This window comes from Saccopteryx bilineata, chromosome 1 (genome assembly GCF_036850765.1).
Source record: "Saccopteryx bilineata isolate mSacBil1 chromosome 1, mSacBil1_pri_phased_curated, whole genome shotgun sequence".
Taxonomy (NCBI): Eukaryota; Metazoa; Chordata; class Mammalia; order Chiroptera; family Emballonuridae; genus Saccopteryx; species Saccopteryx bilineata.
Window position 1 is genome coordinate 386,931,093 of NC_089490.1, and position 24,657 is coordinate 386,955,749.

At 38.9% G+C, this 24,657-nt stretch overlaps 1 protein-coding gene and 1 non-coding gene across 2 annotated transcripts in view; one reads left to right on the plus strand and one right to left on the minus strand.

Annotated features, from left to right (window-relative positions):
• Positions 1-24,657, plus strand: part of HSD17B12 (hydroxysteroid 17-beta dehydrogenase 12) — a 158,050-nt gene that overhangs the window by 20,637 nt on the left and 112,756 nt on the right. The window lies entirely within an intron of this gene.
• Positions 10,829-11,042, minus strand: LOC136321493 (small nucleolar RNA U3). Its single transcript, XR_010728688.1, has one exon. It is a non-coding gene; the product is annotated as a small nucleolar RNA U3 (small nucleolar RNA).

Below are 24,657 nucleotides of genomic sequence, written 5' to 3' on the forward strand. Positions count from 1 at the left end.
TCCGTGGGCCAAGAGATGCAGTTGGAATGCGCTCTTTAATGGCATGGCCAGAGTGGATATGGACAGGGCACCACTAGCTTAGCTGTAATGCCCATCACAATATTTGCCCTTGATTTCATTTTCTTTAAACAAAGCAACAAAGTAAGACCAAGGAAAAGGTAGAGAAGCAGTTAATTTCTGGAGATAATCAAAGAAATATCATTAGACTTGAGATATAAATTGATGTATGTTATCATCTTTCATTGTGGGCAGAATTTTTGCCACTTCTTAGGGTGGATTGGCCTGATTTTAAGTATTTTAATTTTTTTTTATAACTACAGATGCCTAGTGAATGGACCTTACAGGTTTATGTTTGTATTAAACATAAATTTCTTCCTCTTCATAATTGAACTCTGATTTACTGAGTGAGAGATGATTTTCATAGTTACGACGAGTACAGCATTTGGGGATGTTGTGGCTGATGTGTTTGGTTGATTGGTTGCTTGCTTGCTTGTTGACTGAATGCCAAATTTGTGTAAGTATTGGATAATCATATACTTGATTGGACGTTGGCTCCCTCCTCTGCCCCAACAGCCAAATCTTGAGTAATTGAAGCTCATCTTTTCTCTTATTAGAGTTTGGCTTAGGACTGGCTATGTGTCAGTTCGGACCAGTGAGATGTGAGATGATACCTGCTGGAATGAGGGCTTCTGAGAGGAGGCATTTCTTCTAAAAAGGAAGCAGAAGGCAGGGTACTGCTGTGTCGGGATGTGTTGCCGTAGCCGTCCTTGGGGCCAGAGAAAACAAACTGAGGAAATAGCCAGCACACTGAGGATTGCAGAGCAGAAAGATGGAAAGCTCCCGGGTCTTTGACGCTGTCACCGAGCTGCTGAATTCACTCTGGAGGTGCCTTACACTTCCTGTTATTCTGAGATAATAAATTCCAGTTTTCATAAAATGATTTCTGTTACTTGCAGCTGAAAGCATCCCAATCTACGGATTCATTATAAAAGAAGGGACGTTTTCTTGGTTTGATAAAGTTTTATATTTGATTTAATGTCCTGTAGATTTGGGTCAACTTAATATATTGCTGTTCATTTGAATACTAAAATGCAGGAAAGGAGGCCAGCTTTGGCATGGGATATGACTACAAGTCTCACTAAATGAAGCTGGTCATTGAGTTTTTGTTATATTAGTCCATTAAATTATTTTAGTGACCAGCTCTATAGTTTATAAAGCCAAAGAGATTAGATGTATGAAAACTGCCTTATTGCCAATATTCTTTGAGAATTATTGCCAAATGATTCAGGAATATTGGGTTTTCAGTTAACTAGAAGTGAATTTCTTAGGATGGTCTCCTGCCACTTAATCTAAGTAGCTATTTATTTTTAGGTAGTACCTGGTAAGCGGGGGAATCTTGGCCCAGGGTAGTTCGAATGAATTAAAAAGGATTAGGACTGGGTATGAAGTAATTAAGGTGGGGTGGGTATGTGTATGTACGGGCCTGTTACTATCATTAGTGCATAGAGTTCTCTAAGTCCAAAGTCAGTAAGAAGTCAGTAGTGTTCATTATCCTGGTGGCCCAGTCTGAGCTCTGCCATTCCCGCATATTAATATATGAAAAAATTGTGAAATCTAGTTCCGATATTTTGGGTTTGGGAAGGTAAATATAAGGTAGAGATTCAGTCTTATTTAAATTCCTGTATCTCTAAAGTCCAGATGGTGGGAAGTATGCCATCTGAGCCATTGACACGCTGGAGAACAGATATATAGAGCTTAGGGACGTGGACTTTTTGTAGCCCATGTAGGGATATGGCCCTCCTAATAATGAGCTTGTATTAAGAACCCAGTGAGTCTGATGTGTGTGTATAAATGCTGTTTATAAAGGAGATAGAGGTTGTATATCTTCAACAGCAGCAGTAATGTAAGGCCCAAGTCTGAAAGGACTGGGATGCGGTGAGAAATTGAGCTTCTTAGATCTCTTGAGACTGATTGGTCTTGCACTATCGCCCGACCGACCTCAAGAGAAGCTGAGATTCTTGTGAGTGTCCCTTCTAATAAGAGAGATTCAGTAACTTAGTCAAATTTTGCCTCTGAATGAAGGTGCGCGTACCCTTTGTATGTGTGCTCTTGTACATTCTTTTCCTGTCTTCCTCTTCTATAGAAGAAACACTCATCGGTTTTGAAAGATAACTATTCCTGTATTTAAGGAGCAGGTGTTATTTAAGGTGAGGTATTTTTGCTGATTTAGTAAAAGAATCTGATTCTTTGGTAATGGGTCAAAGGCAAGGACAAGAAGACTAGACCAATTATTATTAAAGGTTTTAATTTTGGAATTTTTATGCCTCTTTTTCTTCTTTATTATTGTTTTGTTAGATTTTTATATCTGCCATTTTTCCCCTTTGTCTGGTATTTGTACCTCATATCAGGCATATGACATATGTCTTGGAGAGATCAAGGATAAGGTACAATATCAGGGAGGTTGTATCATCTACTCTTAAACTCTCTCCATACTCCCATAATTTTTCTTTCATTTAATTGATTCAACAAACATTTGATTATCTTTGCTGTGCCAGACATTTTGTAATGCGCTGGGTGGGGTGGGGTGGTGTGTGTGCAGCAGAGAACAGAGTGGGCAATCTTTGCTCTTTTGAAGTGTTCTTTTTTTTTTTCTTTTTTTCTAAAGTGAGAGGAGGGGAGATAGTGAGACAGACTCCCACATACACCCCAACCAGGATCCACCGGCAACCCCTATCTGAGGCCAGTGCTCTTATCCACCAAGCTATTTTTAGCATCTGAGGCTGACATGCTCAGACCAACCAAGTTATCCTTGGTGCCTGGGGCTGATGCTGGAACCAATTGAGCCCCTGGCTGTGGGAGGGAAAGAGGGAGAGAAAAGGGAGAGGGAGAGAAGCAGATGGCCACTTTTCTTATGTGCCCTGACCAGGAATTGAACTTAGGACATCCATAAGCGGGGCCGACACTCTATCCACTGAGCCAACCAACCAGGGCCTGTGGTTGTTCATTTTAATAGGGAAAGATGGACAGTAGGCAAACAGATATTTGGTAAGTCTGATGGTGAGATGTACTAAGAAAAATAAAGCAAGGTATATTGATAGAGAATAACGAAGGAAGGAGAGGAAGGTTTATTCCTGCTATCTCACATAGTGGTTAGGCAAGATCTTCTCATTAGGTGGCATTCGAACTCAGGCCTGGATGGAATTTCCTCTCTCTGCTCCAGCTGACCCCCTTCCTGTTCCTGTGCATCCACAGCACCAACTTTGTACTAACTTATTCTTCTGGCTAGAATACTCTTATGGATAGCCATGATTTAAATAAATAGGGAAAAAGATTGGGAGTGACCAATTATGTTATCAGGAAGATGGAATTACTTCTCTTAAGATTGCAGAGGGTGGCCAGCTGCCACTGATTTATGTAGAAGACCCTACCTTTTGGGACTTTTGGTTGTTTTTTTCGGTGGATATTTGTTTAAATACACATTTTTAGTTGATCTTTTCAAAGACGTAATCCCACCCAAGTTATTTTGCCCCATTTGCTACTCAAAAAAATTTAACTTGGTCTATCTGTAACAGAAAACCAAGTTGTAGTATTTTGTCGGTTGACCCAATAAAACAGGATGTCCTGTGCAATATCCGTGGAGAGATGTCTTCCATGACATTATTTTTGACACAGTAAAAGCTTAGAAAGCTTACTGGTAAGTTGAAGCCAAATAATTTTATTCAAAAGCAAGTTTTAAAACAGACTATTGTTTTATAAGCTCCCCTGAAAACTACATTTATTGACTTTATCTAGAAGTATGGTATTTATGTCTCTTTACTAATCTTTTTCCAAAACATATTGAAAACATTTTGCACTACACCCTTAGGATTGATTAGGTTTAGAAAGAAAAGGCAGCTGTGAATGAATTGCTGAATAACATCCCCTGTTGGCTTATCTCTAAAATGATACCGCAAGAAAGAGAAGATAAAAATAAACTTTTTGCTGAGCATGATGTATGTCATTGCAAAAGAACCGAGTAATTCAACAGCACATTCTCTCAGAAATGCCTGGTGGGGACTGTCGTAAAGGGGAGTTTCTGTGGAAATGCCTCGTGGGGACTGTCTGTGGAAATGCCTGGTGGGGACTGTCGTAAAGGAGAGTTTCTGTGGAAATGCCTGGTGGGGACTGTCGTAAAGGAGAGTTTCTGTGGAAATGCCTCGTGGGGACTGTCTTAAAGGAGAGTTTCTGTTTGCACTCACACTTTAGGTCATTGTGTACCCAAAGTGGGTCATTGCCACCATTTAAAATAAATCATTCTTGGTTTTCCACCTCATCTCTTCTTTATATTTATAGATAGTATTTGGAACACATTTTTGTTTCTTAGTTCTTAGCCAATTAGCGATTATCTTTTATAATGGTTTTCAAAGAAAACAGATCAGTGAAATTGAGAAGTATTACTGAAACATCTTTTATGATAGCAGCTCTCACCTCCTTTCTCATCATCCTTTTTCTGGAACGGTGGAACAAACCAAATCAGGTTTCACCAAATGTTCTTTTAGCTCACTGTGCCCTCCAGTGGAGAAAACATAGGGCGATGAAGTAGCCCAGGTAATAAGCAGCAGAAAGGAGAAGATGTCACACAGCCAGGTAAGACCGAAGCTGCGTAACTGTTTTCTATGTAAAAGAAAGGGCTTGTTTTCACCCCTCATGAGCAGGAAAATTAGGCTTAAGCCCCCCTCTTTATCAGTTTGTTGAAAACCGGAAGAGGGATTATTGGCTGTGCTTGACTTAATTGCCTTGAACATAGTAGTTGACGTGATGCTGTGCTGCGTCTTGTTCCCCTTTTAATGACGTATTCAGTTATGAAACGTTAGGCAAATCTAGAAAGAGGAAAGTAGGGAGTAATTGGATTTCTTTCCCCTGGAGTGAACTCAGGCAGGCGATGACTTTATCTGTTTTAATTTTTGAAGAGACAAAAGAAAACCCCAAAGTAATTTAGTGGCTGTAAACAAGAAACATTTTGCCGCTACACCTATGACTATTTAAAGCACTCAGAAAATTGTGAATTGACCGCTTCTTTCTTCCTTTCTCAATAGAAAGGACCGCTGTCTTGTGCTCTGACTGCTGGCTGACGGTGGTCTCTAGGTTAAACACGGGGATTTCATCTGTGGGAATGGTGACTGCATGTGCCTGAGCCCCTGAGAGCATTGCAGAGGCGCATGCTCAAGATAAGCTGGTGCCCAATGCGCATGCTCAAGATAAGCTGGTGCCCGGGCAGCTCTGGGCTGGGGAATTAAGCCAGGGGGCTAGGGCGCTGAATTCTGCTGCATGAAGATGGGCATATTGTGCCTGCAGGTGTCCTCTCTGTCTCAGCCCTCCCAGGGAGGGAGAACTGGATTACCCAGTTGAAGCGGAAACAGAAAAGGAGATTTGATGGTAATTTTTGTGTTGGTAGAAATTTGGAGTTTCACTAAAAGAATTTAGTGGGTGATATCTGTGAAATAGTATACACAGGCTTCCTTTTTCTTACTCTTACAAAAACCAGTCCAACTGTCCTTACAGTGAATTGTCATTTGAAATTTTCTACATATTCAAGAAATATAAGCTTTCTTATATATCTTATTTTAATGGAATATATATTATGTAAAAGTTTGTGCATTTAGAATGATTCTGAAAATTTAGACATATGGACAATGATTAGAAATAAAAATGCATGACTTATAAAACCTTACAAACACAGGTTTTTAAGCAAAGATCTTTGCATAGTAAACTTTAAAAGGCATGGTGTCTTTTACTTGAACCATGTTTTATAAGACAACATTGATACATTGATATCTTAAAGAGACATTGCCAGACTGAACTCATTTTTTTTTATTTTTTTGGTGCCGAAACTCGGGACCAAACCATGAACTCATTTTTAATAAAGCTTATATGAACTTTTAGAGGGGAATTTTTAAATTTTTTGAGGAAAAATTGCAGTATGAATATGATTTAAGTGTCTTCAAATTTTTTTACTTTTGTCACTTATTTTTAAATAATGAATTACTATGTTTTAAGATCTAGTTCATTTTGGACTGTAATAACTGACTATAGAGGGTGCTGGTGAGCACCAGGCACTTCCTAAACATTTACTGAAGATGGCCCTGGCCGGTTGGCTCAACGGTAGAGCGTCAGCCCAGCATGTGGATCTCCTCCCAGGTTCGATTCCCGGCCAGGGCACACAGGAGAAGCGCCCATCTGCTTCTCCACCCCTCCCCCCCTCCTTCCTCTCTGTCTCTCTCTTCCCCTCCCACAGACAAGGCTCCATTGGAGCAAAGTTGGCCCGGGCGCTGAGGATGCTTCCATGGCCTCTGCCTCAGGCGCTAGAGCTAGAATGGCTCTGATTGCAACAGAGCAGCGACCCAGATGGGCAGAGCATCGCCCCCCTAGTGAGCATGCCGGGTGGTTCCCGGTCAGGCACATGCGGGAGTCTGTCTCTCTGCCTCCCTGCTTCTCACTTCAGGAAAAAAAAGATTTATTGAAGATGACTTTTTTAAAATGATGTTTCCATTGGGTTTTAAACTAGTACTTGAACATAAATATACATTTTCCTTCCCAAAAGAGCTCCAAACAAAGATACATAGGAGATATATATATAGATATATATAGATATATATATAGATATATATATTTATATCTATCTATCTATCTATATATTTTTGTTTTTGTTTTTTTTTAAATGAGAGGAGATAGACAGACTCCTGCATGTGCCTTGACCAGGAGACTGGGATCTATCTGGCAATCCCGTTTGGGGCCAATGCTTGAATCAACCAAGCTATCCTCAGCACCTGGGGCCAACGCTCAGACCAGTCAAACCACTGGTTGCAGGAGGGAAAGAGAGAGAGATGGGGGGGAGGATAAGAGAAGCAGATGGTTGCTTTTCATGTGTGCCCTGACCAGGAATCAAACCTGGGACATCCACATGCTGGGCCGATGCTCTATCCACTTAACCAACTGACCGAGGCCAGGATATTTGTTTAATTTGGCAAGTAATTTATCATTGTATTTTGAATTCTTTGAAAATTTCATTGAATTTGTGCAATTTCTATAAACTACCTTTGAATCCCACTTTTGAAAGCTTGTTTAATATTTTAAAAGAAAAGAACCTATTTTATGGACATAAAATATAAATCTTAGTACCCGTACTGGATAAAGATTACATTTAAAATGTAATCTTTTAAATTCAGATAGATTTGCAGAGATATTTACTTTATTTTTAGAAAGAAACTTGTAAAATTATATTTTAAAGCTAGATTTTACAGAATTAACATTTAGCTATTAGAGTCCCAAATAAAATGTTTTATATATTTAGCAGATAAAATACTTTATAGTGTGATAATTTGAAGAAAATAATTAGAGTTTTAAAATGAGAAGGCTTTTAGAAAAATGCTCCTTTTACTCAAACTCAGAAGGAGGTGATGTTGAAGATGTATATTAAGAAAAAGGTTTATGTTACAGGAAGAAAAGTTTGTTAAAATGAATTGTCATTAATTGGAATGTTAGTCATTTCAAAAAAATTTTTTTTTAACATAAACCTTTACATCCTGTCAACCTATGAAAAAATGATGTATTTCTTTTTTTTCCTGACTACCCCTCTGAAGTATTGCACTGTTTTTATTTCTGTAGAAAAGCCATTTTGGAAGAATTCTCTAGTCATTTGATATGAACCTGTTTCATTTCATTTAACAGGTGTTGTCTAATAGAGCTCTCCACGCTGATGGAGCTGTTCTGTAGCTGCTGTGTAGTCTGGTTCCCACCACCTCCATGTGGCCATTGAGCCTTCAAATGCAGCTAATGTGACTAAGGAACTGAATTTCTAATTTTATCTAATTTTAATTTGAAATTCAGTTAACAACAGCATGTGGCTAGTGTCTACTGTGTTGGAAGCATAGATTTAAAGTGACTCTGTTAGAAAATGGAACCCTCATCCACTGTTGGTGGGAATGTAAAGTAGTACAACCATTATGGAAGAAAATGGTTCCTCAAAAAATTAAGAATAGAACTACCATATGACCCAGCAATCCCTCTACTGGGTATATACCCCCAAAACTCAAAAGCATTGGTACGAAAAGACACATGCAGCCCCATGTTCATTGCAGCATTGTTCACAATGGCCAAGACATGGAAACAACCAAAAAGTACTTCAATAGATGACTGGATAAAGAAGATGTGGTACATATACACTATGGAATACTACTCAGCCATAAGAAATGATGACATCAGATCATTTACAACAACATGGATGGACCTTGATAACATTATACTGAGTGAAATAAGTAAATCAGAAAAAACTAAGAACTGTATGATTCCATACATAGGTGGGACATAAAAATGAGAATCATGGACATAGATAAGAGTGTGGTGGTTACCGTGGGCGGGGGGGGGGGAGAGGAGGGGCACAAAGAAAACCAAATGAAGGGTGATGGAGGACAGTTTGACTTTGGATGATGGGTATACAACATAATTGAATGTCAAAATGATCTGGAGATGTTTTCTCTAAATCTATGTGCTCTAATTGACCAGTGTCACTCTATTAAAATTAATTGTCTAAAAATGAATAAATAAAAAAATAATAAAGTGACTCTGTTAGGTAATAGATATATCAGGGATTGAGTTATGACTCTGATGTCCCATGCCAAGTACTCAGTTTGTTGAGCATCAGTCTGACATGCCAAGGTTGAGGGTTCGATCCCTGGTTAGGGCACATACAAGAATCAACCAACGAATGCATAAATAAGTGGAACAACAAATTGATGTTTTTCTCTCTCTTTCTGGACTTTACTCTCTTTCTAAAATCAATAAATAAAATAAAATAAATAGAGTTATAACTTTGAGGGTATATATACCTCGAAAATATATACCTGCAAAACTGACCGATGAAAACATCACGAAAGAAACAGCAAACCAGTACTCACAAGTACCTGCATAGGAACTTTGGGAGTCGGTTTGTTTTTCTGAATGCTCTTAAGTATATATAACAAGTCTTCCTCCTTTGAGAGTAATCTTGAGTATTAGAAAGAAGAAATTTGTACTCCTACCTGATAAATAATGGTAAAAAGTTTGAATACTGCTTTCTAGTTTCCCAGGAAGTTGCAATTCCATCTTCTTGGATTATTAGCTCCAATTTATAGGCAAGGGAACCATGATTTCATCAATGCTTTAAGGTTCATTTATTTCACAGACATTTATTGTTCATTTACTATTATATGTAGATTTCTATGTTAGGAATGGAAAAACAGTTTCTCTCCTAGAAGAACGAACAATCTAATGGGGGCAACTAAACAAATAAGATGCTATATATGCTCAATATTAAGTTGTATGTGTGCAGAGGATGCAGAGGAAGAGCAGATGCACCTGCAGTGGGCGGGCTGAGGAGGGCGTCAGGAATCCACCCGGTGGAGAAGATGGGGAAGAGCACTCCAGGAAAAGAAGACAGCAGGAGCCAAGGGGTGACAGTGCTAATGTTCTATATCGGGGATCAATTCAGTACTGAAGATACCTGAAAATTCAGGTGCACAAAATTTGGTCTTATATCATCTTGACCTTGTTTTCCTTCTGGCTCAGTCTGAAGAAGGACTGGACTAAAAATAGCTCCTGGGACAATGACAAAGCATCCAAGTAATAATTTCAAGGAGAAAGTTAAAACGACGTAGTTACCGTATTTGGCAAACACTAACTTATAATACTGACAATACTGATGTACTAATTAGAAATCATTTTGTTTATTAAAGAAGATTCCTAAAGACCTCTCCTTATTCCCCTCTCTGTAATATTAGCTCCACGGGGATTTAATTCACCGATGTTTCCCCAGGGCCTAGAACAGTGCCTGGCACATATTAGGTGCTCAGAATATATTTGGTGAATGAAGACACAAATCCTAGGTTATTCTAAAAGTCATTGTGATGGTTTAAAGATATTAAAAACGTGTTTTTCAAAACAAAAATTTACATAATTTACAGTACCCAGACTTGTTCCTTAATGTTTTTGTTTCCTGGTGCTATGTGACAAACTATCTCAAAACTCGGTGGCGTAAGAAAACAGCCAAACATGTTATTGTTAATGATTTGTGGATCAGGAATTCGAGCACGGTTCAGTGGAGACAGCTTCTCTCTATTCCACATGGTACTGGCTGGGGCGTCTCCACTGGGGCGAGGGGGAGCCTCAGTCCTCCACGTGGCCTCTCCAGATGGTCTCTAATCATTCACTAGACTAGGTTGAGCTTCCTTGCATGGCACTGAGATTGTTCCAAGAACATAAAAATAGAAGTGACAAGGTATCTTAAAGCCTTGACCGGCAAGTCAGACAATGTCACTTTTGCCACATTCTGTTGATCCAAGAGAGTCACAGGACCATCTCGGAATCAAGTGGAAGGGAAAAGATTCCACCTTTTGATGGAGGAATGACAGATTCCCATAGCATAGTGGCATGAGATGGGGAGGTAGTATTGCAACCATCTTGGGAAGTGATCTACTACAGTCAGTTCTCTGAGCATAACAATTCACCTCTCTTCCACATGCAAAATACACTTAACTCATCTCCCTGAAGTTTTACCCCATTAAGACATCGACTGGAAGTCCATGATCTAATCAAAGGTATGATACACATGAAGTTTCTCAGGAACACCTGTTTCAGTGCAGCTTATGATCTAGAGGTCTATGAACTAAGAAGACAAGTTGTCTACCCCTACTGCTTGAAAATTAAACAGGTTCTCCTTTAGTTTATTTCTCTCTTCCTGTACTTTATTATATGCAGTTAAAAGAAGCCAGTGGCACTTTTAATATTTTACCGGAAATATCTTTTTTTTTTTCCTACCACTCAGACTGTGTTCTCTCCCTCTTACTCTCCCAAAGGAAGAGAAGAACGATCATCAATGGCAAAAGGCAGTTGCACAAGCAACACCAAGAGCTGGCTTCACGCTCAGGAGAGAACACTGCAACTCCTCCTCGTAGTTTCACGTACTCTACACGATCAGAGAAACTTCTCTAGTAACAAACTATAGAAATGATCCCTGAAAGTATAGTCTTACCCGGAAATATCTTTAGCGAGATTCACCAGTTCATTAGGTAAACACTTATTTTTCACATTATTGCAGGCAACATTCTTGCCAAACATTCTACTAGTATAAGTATAGTATCCTATAGTATAGTATAGTATAGTATAGTATAGTATAGTATAGTATGCTCTTTCTCCTGCCTCTAATAGTAATTTTTCATGGCTCTTCTGGTCTTTGCTAACAATCTACTTGCCACTTTTCCAGCCTCCATCTGCCATAGTCCTAAAACCAAGGCTGCATGTTTTAATGTTTTTTGTTTGTTTGTTTGTTTTTTTTCTTTTCATTTTTCTGAAGCTGGAAACAGGGAGAGACAGTCAGACAGACTCCCGCATGCGCCCGACCGGGATCCACCTGGCACGCCCACCATGGGGTAATGCTCTGCCCACCAGGGGGCGATGCTCTACCCATCCTGGGCGTCGCCATGTTGCTACCAGAGCCACTCTAGCGCCTGAGGCAGAGGCCACAGAGCCATCCCCAGTGCCCAGGCCATCTTTGCTCCAATGGAGCCTTGGCTGCGGGAGGGGAAGAGAGAGACAGAGAGGAAAGCGCGGCAGAGGGGTGGAGAAGCAAATGGGCGCTTCTCCTGTGTGCCCTGGCCGGAATCGAACCCGGGTCCTCCGCACGCTAGGCTGACGCTCTACCGCTGAGCCAACCGGCCAGGGCTGTTTGTTTTTTGATACCTCTCTTTTAAGTATCAGTTTCCATCTCTGTTATCTATTACTGAGAAACATCGCCACAAACAGAATGGCTTAAAGTAACAGTCATTTCAATCCTTGCAATTTTGTGGGCCAGGAATTTGGGCAGGGCTGACTGGGATGGCTCACCCCTGTGCCAAATGGAGTCAGCTAAAACAGCTTTGCTGGCACAGGGGGATTCAAGATATGTATATACTTACCTGTCTAGGGCCTGGGGCTGCTTTTGCTATATTGATCGGACCAGAGGATCCAAGATAGCCTTACTTACCTGGTGGATCGGATCTCCTCCACATGCCCTGTCATTATTCAGTGCCTCCCTTTCATGACTGCCAGGCCTCCTAAGGCCTTGGCCAGGAGACAGAAAGCAAATTGAGCAAAGCAAGTCATCTACACAAAGGGAACGACTGTCGATTCTGTCTTTTGATGGAAGGAATGGCAGATGCACATGTAAAAGGACATGCAGAAGGGAGGGAGCCAAGCCCGTTCTGGTCATCTTTAGAATAACCTGTTGCACCTTGTAAGTTTAAATTTAGGAGATTTGCTATATAGATGAGAAGTTAATAAATGTGTGTATCTGGCTCAGGCATGGTTTATTTGTCTTTATACAGAGTTTTAATTAACAAATAAAAGCACAATAAGTTGCTGACATTAAATGATTAGAAGAGTTCAAGGTTATATATCTGGCCTCTCATGAAAAATAGTAAGCTGTTATACAGGGTCTGAATTTCCACATTAGCTGGAAATTACCTGCTTTACTTAATCTACTTGCTACTTTTCCAGCCTCCGTCTGCCATAGTCCTAAAACCAAGGCTGCATGTTTTAATGTTTTTTGTTTGTTTTTTGATACCTCTCTTAAGTATCAGTTTCCATCCCTGTTATCTATTACTGAGAAACATCGCCACAAACAGAATGGCTTAATGTTACCTGTTGGACAAATGAGTTTGTAAAGTTTGTATTTTTTGAGTTTGCTCATTTTTATTGTTAAAAATGGCGCCGAGCAGCACCAGGTATATGTGGGTCTGCGAAATTGCGAATTACCTTCCTGCTTGGGAAGGGCTATTGTCTTGCTAATGTTTGCTGGAGGAGGAGGCCATGTTTTGCAGAGAAAGAAGCCATGAAAGCAGGGTGCTAAAGGAGAAAGAAGCCAAGGTGGCAGGGAAAGAGAGAGAAGCCATTTTTACAGAGTAAGAGCAGAGAGAATGCAGAGCACTGAAGAAGAAGCAGAGCTAGTGCAGAGAGAAGGAGATGGGGAACAGAGGTGAGGGGCTTTTGTGAGCTCCACTGAGACTGGTGAGGCCCTTGATTCTAGGAGAAACCAGAGAAGATTCTCCTGGTTGAGGAGCCTGAGAATGTGTCAGTGGCTTTGGGAGCCCTGTGTGTTTGCTCCTCGGCCGGTGCGAGTCTTGAATAAAGGAACGGCCCACCAATTTTTGACTCCACTGTTTCTTTACCGTCTATTTGAATCTAATGAGAACCTGCACCTTCATGACTACAATGGCGGCGATGCTGGCCCTACATTACCTGTCTGGTTTCTATAGGTATTTGAGTTTGTGCTTTGTTGCTGTAGATGGTTGATTTATATGTTAGGTGTTTTAGGGGATACAGTGATGTCTAAGATAGACCTAATGCTTATATTCAAGTAGGGAAAGATGGACAATAATCAGCTAGACCTATAGATAATACAGTTGTAGATGGTGATAAGTGCTCTGATGGAATAACACCAGGATAGGGAGGATAGAAAGTAATGTGGGTAGTGGAGTGGTGGGGATAGGGTAGAGAGGGTGGTCAGGGAGGCCTCTCAGAACCTATGGTTGTTTTTTTGTTTTGTTTTGTTTTTTGTATTTTTCCGAAGCTGGAAACAGGGAGAGACAGTAAGACAGACTCCCGCATGCACCCGGGATCCACCCGGCATGCCCACCAGGGGGCGATGCTCTGCCCCTCCGGGCGTCGCTCTGCTGCGACCAGAGCCACTCTAGTGCCTGGGGCAGAGGCCAAGGAGCCATCCCCAGCGCCCGGGCCATCTTTGCTCCATTGGAGCCTCGCTGCGGGAGGGGAAGAGAGAGACAGAGAGGAAGCAGAGGGGGAGGGGTGGAGAAGCAGATGGGCGCTTCTCCTGTGTGCCCTGGCCGGGAATCGAACCCGGGACCCCTTGCACGCCAGGCCGACGCTCCACCACTGAGCCAACCGGCCAGGGCCTCGGAACCTATAGTTTTGAGTGGAGACCCGTGATGAGAGGGAGCCAATCTTCTGAAAGCTGTGGCGTGGGACTTTTCTAGACAGGGGAAAAGTAAGTAAAAAGATCCAGGGGTGGGACCGGGCTTGGGTGTTTGAGAAAAGCCAAGGCCTTTGGCTGGTATGTGTGACTAAGTGGAGAGAGTTAAGGGGGGTAAGATGCTAGTGGAAGCGGTAGGCATGGATGAGGTCATGAAAATCTGACATCATGGAAAGAACTTGGTATTTTATTCAAATGGGAAAAATTTGAGTAATGGCAAATCATTGGAGGCATTAAGGAGAGGTAGTGATGTGATGTCTATTACTTTTCATAGAGATTAATTTAGCTGCTGTGTGGTAGATAGACTGTAGTGGCCAAGGGTGGAAGTAAGAAGGGCATTAAGGAGCTTGATAGTCATCGAGGAGAGATAGCAGTGGTGGTGCCTGAACTAGGCGGTGTTTTAGGGGATGAGAAGTGCCTATAAATGGTGTGTACTTGAGGGACAGCGTGCACAGATGTTGTGAGTGGATGACGTGGGGAAGAGGAATTAAAGCTGACTTCTGGGCTTTTTTTGGCTTGATTAGCTGGAAGAATGGATGGTCCCATGGACAGAGGGGCAAACTTGAAGTGTGAATCAAGAGTTTTATTTTTATTGTTATTAAGTTTGTGGTGCCTACTGTGAAAATAAGATCAATATAATAAAAACTCCTAGGAATGAAGTTATTTTTTTTATCTTAGAGCTTTTTCCCCCCTCATTAAGAAACTTTGCTATTATTTAGATTGAGACCCAAGCTGCAGTGGAGGAAGTATGTGGATGTATATTGGGGAGTATATTTTTATAATATGTAGATATTTACTGTGAAATTATTGGCATAGGTAACTATCATAAAAGATTAGGCAGTGTTTGTAGTACTGTGTTGTGAAAACTTCATTGGTTCTTGAAGTGTTGATTTGTTTCTTTTTATTTCCTGTTTATTCCAAATGGGTGTGGTCATAAAGGATCAAGTGTAATTTATTATTCACATTTTATTGTTATGAAGAGTGAATTCATTTATACTTTTTTGTGACAGAGACAGAGAGAGGGACAGATAGGGACAGACAGACAGACAGGCAGGAAGGGAGAGAGATGAGAAGCATCAATTCTTCGTTGCAGCTCCTTTAGTCTCCTTAGTTGTTATTGATTGCTTTCTCATATGTGCCTTGACTAGGGGGCTACAGCAGAGCGAGTGACCCCTCACTCAAGCCAGTGACCTAAGGCTCAAGCCAGCGACCTTAAGCTTCAAGCTAGCAACCTTGGGCTCAGGCCAGAGACCATGGGGTCATGTCTGTGATCCACGCTTAAGCCTGATGAGCCTGTGCTCAAGTCGGCGACCTCAGGGTTTCAAACCTGGGTCCTCCGTGTTCCATTCTGATGCTCTATCCATTGCTCTACCGCCTGGTCAAGCTCATTTATTTTTACTGTTAAAATTGGTAGCGTGACAGCCCAGGCTGGATAGTTTGGTTGGTTAGAGCATCATCCCAAAGCACAGAGGCTGCCGGTTCCCCTCCTGGTCAGGGCAGCTGAATATTCCTGTTATGCATGCGTGTGTGCTCTCTCTCCCTTCCTCTCTTTCTAAAATAAATTTTTTTAAAAATGGTGGCAGGATAGTATTCAAAATGTTCTAGGAGAGCCTTCCAGAGGTTTGTAACTCTTAGACTTGAAATCACCACTTAGCTAAGAGAATCATAACTACATAAGGCAGGATTGAGCTAAGGTGGATGGCTTCAAGGAATTTAAGTGCTGCTTGTGAAGGACAGTATATTCACATTTGCATTTTAGCTAACAACTCTTTATTGTAGAGTTCAGATGCAAAATGAGGTCATAGGTTTTTCATCTCATCGCCAGAGTGATTGGAGATAACATTTTGACAAGATCTGCCATTTAAGTCAGCATGGCTTAGAAATAATTTATAATTTTATTTTTAAATTGTGATTTTAGGATGTTCTCACAAGATGGTCATAATGGCTCTTTATTTTACTATACTTAGGCTGGGAGAAAGTAATCTGTCATATGAGGTGAGTTAATGGTTTTTTACTATTACCATTTACCCTTTCTTCATAAATGAAAATCATTTAAACTTATTCATATTCAAATGTATATTATATAGAGAACATAACTGGTTTCAAACTATGTAAAATATCTTCTCTTGCCAACAAAACATTTTTTTTCTGTCTTTGTGAAACCTTGAGTCAAAATGTACTAGTGAGTGAGTGTGTTTGTATTCCAGTGGTGTAGCTGAACCAGACAGGTCTGCAGCATGGTGGTTTATTTTTAGACACTGGGTTGCCATTTTTATCCTGCAAAAATATTCATCAGTGTCTTGCTGACAGGCCATCAGTTTTATAAATGTGCCACACAGACTAGATTTTGTTCTTTGTCTCACTTTCCCTCCATCTCTTTTCCCTTTGATTTGTTCATACAAATGTTTGAAGGAGGAGAATGTTTTTATTTCATATATTAGATAGTCACAGATTTTCAGTATCACACAATTCATTCACCTCTCTGTAGCTGCTTCCGCATCCCTTCTTGTCTATTATGGGAAACCGTTACGAGTTGAAGTCAAGGAAAAGAGAAATATGCATTAGAACCTCTCTTTCTGGGTCTATTCTGTTTTTGGCTGCTTTCTTCAGATATTATATAAATATATTACGTACGTGTGTGTGTGTGTGTGTGTGTGTGTGTTTATTTTCTTGTCTTACCCACTGAGGGTGGGCATCATTTTGCATGAGCAATAACTGCCTAACACTAGGGGTTACACTCTGTGGCAGAAAGCCTAACAGTTTGGATTGAAACTAAATCTATACTTATCTCTAACTATATACAACAGCAATCATTTAATTTGTTAGGAGACTCTTTTTTTTATTCTAGATGTTTGAGTGACAGATACAACCACAACAGAAGGAGAATCCCTGCAATCAAAAGAAAGCAAGGGGAAACTTGCTTAAATATAGTAAATTAATTATTTTAACAAGTTATACTCATGTCTCATATTTATAAATGTTCATATTTCCAAAGTAGGTTTCTATTCACTTGTTCGTCTCTCCAGCAAATGTTTACTGAGTAGTTACTTAAGGGCCAACACATCAGTAGCTTTGGTGGATACCACAGTTTGAAGTGCAGGATTCCTGACTTGTAGAGCTGATAGGTATTTTAAGGAGAGAAAGACTTATATATGGATATTTCACAGACATGGTTGTATGGTATATTAGGTATTAGTGTAGGCACAGGGGCCCGAAACTTGGGTTTGCAAATCTTATTTATCATTTCCTAGTTGTTTTACCTTGGGCACATTGCTTAGCCTCTCCTAGCCACAGTTTCTTCATCTATAAAATTGTGTGTCTCAGAAGTTACTGTAAAAGTTTAAAAAGATGATGCTTGTTTAGCAATATGCCAAAAATACGGGGCATCATGCCTGGAACATTGTAAGCACATGATAAATGCTAGTTAATTTATAATAACAGAAATAGTGATAATAATAACAAATATTCTAACAGTGTTGGATAGTCTTAACAGTCAGGAATGTATTCAGCTGTAAATAACAGTACATCTGACTATGGTGGCTTAAACAGATAGGAATCTGTTTATCTAACAAGAAGTCTGGCATAGGCCAGATTGAATACTCATCATTCAGTAATATTCAGTGAACATCTATATGCCAGCTACTGATCTCGTTACCTGGATTCATCCATAAATAAAATACAAGAATCCCTGTCCTCATGAAGCTTACATTCTAATTGAGAGAGGTGAAGTAAAATAAAAAGGTAAGTTATTAGTATACGGTATAGTAGAAGGTGGATCTCAGAAAAATGTTTCATAAAGGAGGGCCTATTTAAATTAGGTTATAAGAGATCAGTAGAGTTTTATTTAAGTGAAGACTGAGTAAGAGAAAGACGGCTCTAAGAAGGGTACCATCCTCAAAAAGACTTCTCGGTGAGAGTGCTATGTTGTTGGTTATCACATAGCCAGGAACCTCGAATATAAGATTTTTGTAAGATTTCTAAATTTAAAAAATTTCCCACATTACTGTTACTATTCTCAAAGCTACCTATGTGCCAGGAACTTTTGTAAGGATTTGCGATCATATTCATATCCTAATCTCTGAGTTTAGTACCATTACTACTGCAATTTTATAGATGAGTGAATTGAGATAGTTAATTGGACCAGGGTATCTGTCTTTAAGGACAACAACAGAAGAGGCAGCCAGACAGATAGCATCTCATTCCATAGTCCAGTGGATACGGTAGGTGAGAGTAATGCTAATGGGGGGGGGAGTAGGTTGAATCCCTAAAACCTAAGCAAAAGAACAAAGGAGAAACTGAGGGCATAAGTAGGACCCAAGATGGTTCATATACACAGTTACCCCTGATTTCTGCAACTAAGCCTTACCATTAGATGTGATTTGGTCCGGAGCTCTTTCATATTTCAGAGATAGTCTTCCCATTGCTAAGCCCCAAGATTATACCTTGCTCAACAGGTATTGTTAGAAACTTTTGCTCTTTAAGAATGTCTTTGTTCCTTCACTTGGTTATCTCTTAAACTAAATGAAAGAGGAATTTCCCAGCTTCAATATTGGCCTTACAATGGACCAAGTTTCCAAGATTTAGCATATTGTGTTAGTGTTTGAATAGCTCTTATGGAACAAATGTTATGACATGGACAGTCTATTAAAATTTCCATATGGCTTCTGGTACACATTCTGTCCCTAATTAGAAGCTGCCAGGCTGTCAGAATACAGGTGTAGTCCACTCTTAAAGAAAACCTGGTGTAAGAGTATATAAATTTATAAAAATAGCTAATGTGTCTGTGTGGGAGGTAAGTTCGCATGCTAAAAATATTCTTAAGTCTTCTATTAAATTAACTGGGAGACCTTGTTCTACATAATGATTCAGAGAACAGATTTTGCTTATACAGTGTATAAATGTGAGACCACCATTATTAAAGGGTAAATTTACTTAAATATACTTTATATCAAGGATTTGGTCATGCTGTAATGTCACGCTCATTCTCATTGAAGGGGACCATAGTGTAGTCAGATATCATATGACAGAGAGGGCTGCTGAAGTCAAGGGGTCTTGTTGATTGAGTAGCGCTTGTCAGAAGGAATAAGTGGAGTCCATCAGACAACACATTTAATGTAAAATATTACAACAGTCCTCATTTTCAATAGACTTCTTACTTATTCTTGGGCTATATGGTATCCCTAAAAGTAGCCTTGTATTTAAATAAAATCTGAGTAGAAGGCTCCAGGCAAGACCCAGGTCGAGGAAAGTTTTGGGGACTGACTCCATGTGAACCTTGAGCATGCTAGAGGAGTAACTCATGATCATAAGGCACTTTGTTAATATAAATTACCCTCTTAGAACAAACCACCATCTCTTAATGCTGAGTTTTACAGCTCTCTTTCTCCAAGTACTTGGCATCATGGTAAAGCAGTAGAAGACCCACAATAAAACCCCTCTCTCCACCCTTTTCTCCTTTTTGGCTTTTGGTCAGTCCTGTTTCTCTGTTTTCTGCACTAGGATTCCTCTTTTGGTATTAGGTTGGGGGAGATTGATTGAGGTAGTAAGTGTACAGTGGGCAGTGGCTTCCCACTTCTTCAGAAATGCTATTAATAGAGTAGGTTCAGTTCTTTATTTTGTTTCATTTCTGGAAAGCCTGAGTTTATTAAGTGCTTTTCTATCTTAGGTTTTACATGCTAACTGAATTAAACAGACCATCTCACTGTGGCAATAACCAGATGGGGCCTTTCATAGTATAATTCTATTTAAGTTAGCATTTACAAAATATAATTTCATTTGAATTTTAAACTTTATAAAAACATTATGTAAGAAACACATGTAATTATCATAATTTTTTTAAATTACCTACAGTCCTCTACCATTGACTTCTTGGTCTATGTATAGCCTTTTGGACTTTAGATGTTTTCCAGTATGCACACAAACATGCATATACACGTATATATGTAAGTTTTTTCTTATATGAAAGGTAGCAACTGTATTTGTTACTTCTACAGTTGCATCTGGAAATTGACTTATTTATAACTTAAGTTTTTGATGAGCTTCTTTGGGCTCATCATTAGATGGTGTCATTGCAAATTCCAACCAAGAATCTTCAAGGGAAATAAACATTGTTAAAACAAATATAGTCACTTTTGCTCCACACCGTTTTGCCCTGATTTGTCTTCACTTAGAAATATGTCATAGACACAAAGGTGTCTATGGCAGCTACACTGCCAGTAGCTTTTCTTTGATAGTACATCGTGTTCCCATTGTATTGATATACTATGATATATAATATAGATATTATATATCTATATATAATATATTGTATAGATTATATGTGGATATACTATACATTACTATATATACCATAATTATATACTATATATACCCTATATATATATATATTCTTCAGTTATATAATTTCTTTAGTGGTCCCTTATTATTGAAAGGTTTTAGTTTTGTTATTGCAAACAATGCTTCAAAATACCAGCATCTCAAAGGTCATGTTCATTCTGAAAATCTAAAAAGGCAACAGAGCATTAAGTTAGTAAGGACCAGCAGATGGCGTGGAAAGGCGTAACATTTAAAGAATTGTTTCGGATGTCCTTGCATCATAAGGATCAATGACAATAAAAAAATATAAAATAAACAAAGGCTACTATATATCTAATAGAATCTAGTAGAATACTGAAATTTATAAGTTTAACAGTGAGGAATTCTAATCTTGTAAGGAACTGAAGGTTATTAAAAAACATTAAATAACAGTATTAATCTATTAATCCTTCCAGCACTACCTACAAGAAGGTGAGTAGGTCAGTAAATAACCTAACTTTAACTTCAGGCATCAGAGACTTTAGTCTTTCTCTCTTTCAGCTGTAGTCATATAGGGAGACTTTGATAAATAATTTACATTTGAAAATGTTGTGGTAACTTTCACTAGAGACCAGAGAGTTTCTACAATTCCTTTGCAGAATAAAATGAGTATATATCAGTATATAAACAAGACCACTTGAAAAGTGCCTAAGATTGCCTTTCAGATCAACCTTTTGTTAGAGGTTCTATTTGTAAGAGAGAGTTTCTTGAAGGGAAAGTATACTTCCTTTGATTCCAGAATGCTCCTGGACAGCTATACTTTATTTCTAATCACTGCTTCTGGGATAGTGGCTTATCCATGAACTTGAGTAAGGTGGGCTTCGAAGACAAGCAGAAAATTACTTCACTGCTCTTTACCATTTCCCCAACTATGACTCACAGGTGAAGTAAAAGTTATAAAAATTAGCCTCAAGTTTTCTATCTTCCTTGTCTGTGAAAGAAAAGTTGAAAATAAAAGATTTTTTTTTTGGATTCAGTTACTGATGCTCTTTGTCTTGAATTTCTAAGGATGAGCTAGCTGTAGGTTGTATTTTAAATCACAGTTCTGACTTGACTTGATGCTATTTCAAAAATTTGTGTATGTTTAGAAATTAAAGATGAGAAGGAAGACTATGACTTTATGTTCATCATAGTCATGGAATTATAAGGTCTTGGCCATACTATTTTAATGTATTGCCACACTTAAAAGATGCTGAAACTCAGGCTGAGAAATGTTATGAGTCCAGGTTCATTCAGCTGACAGAACCAGGCCTGGAACATAGGTTTCTTGACTGCTAGTCAAGTCAGCACTATTTTATGTAGAATATAATCTCTCCAACTGAGAAAACTAATGTTGGATTTCATGAAGCTCCTTTAGAAAGATTTGGTTGAAAATGTATCTCACTGAGTGTTCATTTTGAAAAGTGTGATAGTTGTTGAGTTGCTTAGCATAATTTCATTGGCAGTCTTGGGTTTTCCTAAAAAGTAGAAAGAAGATCTAGCTAGATGTTGTCTGACAGGAGGGAACTGTACTTCCTTCCATGGTTTTGACTCTTCAGGGATGAGTTTTAAAAAAGAAAAAAAAGAGAAAGCTAGTGGAGAGAATAGGTTACCAGTTCTTATTTCCTTCCTTAAGTTGTTGATACTAGCCAGTTGTCAAGACATATATATCGTACGATGTTTACCAAATTATCTTTTGGGGAGGCTATTTTGAACTTCTTGATCATGCCTGCATCTGGCATGGCGAGGAGATGAACTTGATTTCTCCTAGCGGTAAAGTACCTAGGGATATAATGGGGCTCTTTTTAAAAATTTTTTTATAATGAATTTTTTTGGGTGACATTGGTTAATGAAATTATCATCTATAGGTGTCTGGTGTACAATTCTATAATACGTCATCAGTCTGTTGTATTGTGTGCTCACCACCCCAAATCGAGGCTCTTTCCTCTTTGGCTGGAGCATCAACATTTAGGCCTTTAAGGAAATGTTTAATCTTTGAAGAAAAAAATTATTCACTAAGAAACTTTGGCCGCAAATAGTACTTTATTGTAGTGTTACTGTGAGAAACCTAGTGGCTAAAGCAGAATAGTCTCCTAGTAGGGAGGGACTTATTCATCAGAGTGATTGCTATCCAAGGGCTTTTGTTATGGAGGAATTTACCCACTTTTTATCTGAAGATTGTTAAAAGCTTAAATTGGATGAATTAGGTTGAAACAAACCAAATAACTTAACATATACATCCTGATAGATCTACCTTGGTGTTTAGAAATTACCATTCAAAAGAAGTTAATTATTGGAATTAGCAATTAGACCCCATTACAATTTTCACTTTTACCAGGCTAGAGTTATATATTTCAAGGACATTCATGTACTAGGTACTATTGTCCTACTAGTACATTTGCATACTGTTTATAAACTAAGGGCGTATTTACCAGTTAAATGTGTACAATCATCAGGTATGCCATCAGGTATGAAAAGCTAGTATTTCTTATTTTGAGCTATAGGACTGTTCCAATTTGGACTTTATGAAGTAACTTCAAACCCATAGACATTTATGAGATATAAATTTCTTACCTAGGAGTGAAGGCAATGTTACAGTTTATGTTGAACATAAAACAATTGCATAGGCTGGACAAGTCTCATTTGAATGTTAACTACTCCACATTAAGAAGAAAATAAAGCCAGAATTATAATTGCATGTCAGAGATAAGACTCTCATAACTATTCCATCCACTCTTTTTCCTTGCCATATTTCATGATCTAATTAATTATTAGGATTACAAACTAGATAACAAGTTAGGGAACTTTGGTTTTACATTTTTCTTCCAGTTATTTGACCTCGTGTGCATTATTTAGTAGAGCTCCCCTCTACTAATGGGGGGCTCTGACATCTTAGAGGCCACACAGTAAGCCAGACTTCATGATTGGTGTGGTCTGTAAAGCTTAGATGTTCAGGTTATTGAAAAGTGGCTGATGGGGTTGGGGAGTAAAAAAAAAAAGTCATTCTCAGTATGAGTAGTAACTTGGGCACAATGTGGAGTTGATTTCCTGGCATGTTATATTTCGAAAACACCAGACAAATTGGCTGGGGTTAACAGGCTACAGAGAGTATAGAGGGACACATATACAGTGATGGAAAATGATTTGACTTTGGGTGATGGGTACACAACATAATCAACAGTTCAGATGCTATAGAGGTGCTTGCCAGAGACTTGTGTACTCTTACTGATCAGTGTCACCCCATTAAATTTAATTTCCTAAATAAAATTATAAAAATTTAAAAAATAGTGAAAAATAAATTTGGATTCTGCATTATCAAATTAATGAGCAAGGATCCCTTGCACTATGTGCAGGCACTGTGCATTGTTGTAAAATGTGACAGTTATAGATAGTTCCAAGGTTATAAGTCAACGTTCTGTTGTGTGGTAGGTTTGTGTTCGGGTGACTGAATGTAAGATGATGTGACCATTAGCAAGTCACTTAACTTCGCTGAGATGGTTTTTTTATTTATAAAATTAGATACTATAATAAGATCTTATGTATAAGCCTCATATAGTTACTGGGTTAATTACTAATTATACACAGTATAGTGTTTGGAAAATTAGAACAGTGTCTGTTTGCTACTATGTTTGGCACATATTAGGTACTCAGTAAATTTAGGTACATGTAAAAGTGCTGTTCTACCCATAGGAACAATCCAAATTCAGGTGCTTCTGTATTTTGTTGTGTAAATTGAATGATGTTATTGATTGGAATTTGACTTCCTGAATTCAAAGGATGATGTAACAAGAGAAGTAGCAATTTCACTTCCTTTCTTGATCTAGCTCTTGGTAAAAAGCTAATATTTACTGTTTTTTAAAGATATTTTTTAAAAAATGGAGGTAAAACTCTCAACATGAAATTTACCATTAGTCCTTCTAAATTGTACAATCCAGTGGGTGTCAGTACGTTCACAGTGCTGTATGACTATCACCTCGATGTGGTTCCGAGACGTTCTATCACCCAGAGCAGACCCCGTACCCAAGAAGCAGTCACCCCTCACCCCTCACTCCCTAGCCTCCGGCAACCACTAACCTTTCCCTGTTGGTTTATTTATTCTGGATGTTTCATTGAACGGAATCCTACATTCTGCTATGTTTTGTATCTGGCTTTCACTTAGCATAATGTTCATACATCCATTTCATCCACACTGTGACATGGGTCAGTACTTCATTCCTCTCTATGGGTGAATAAAGTTCTATTGTATGGATATACGACATTTTTAACATCTGTTCATCAGTAGATGG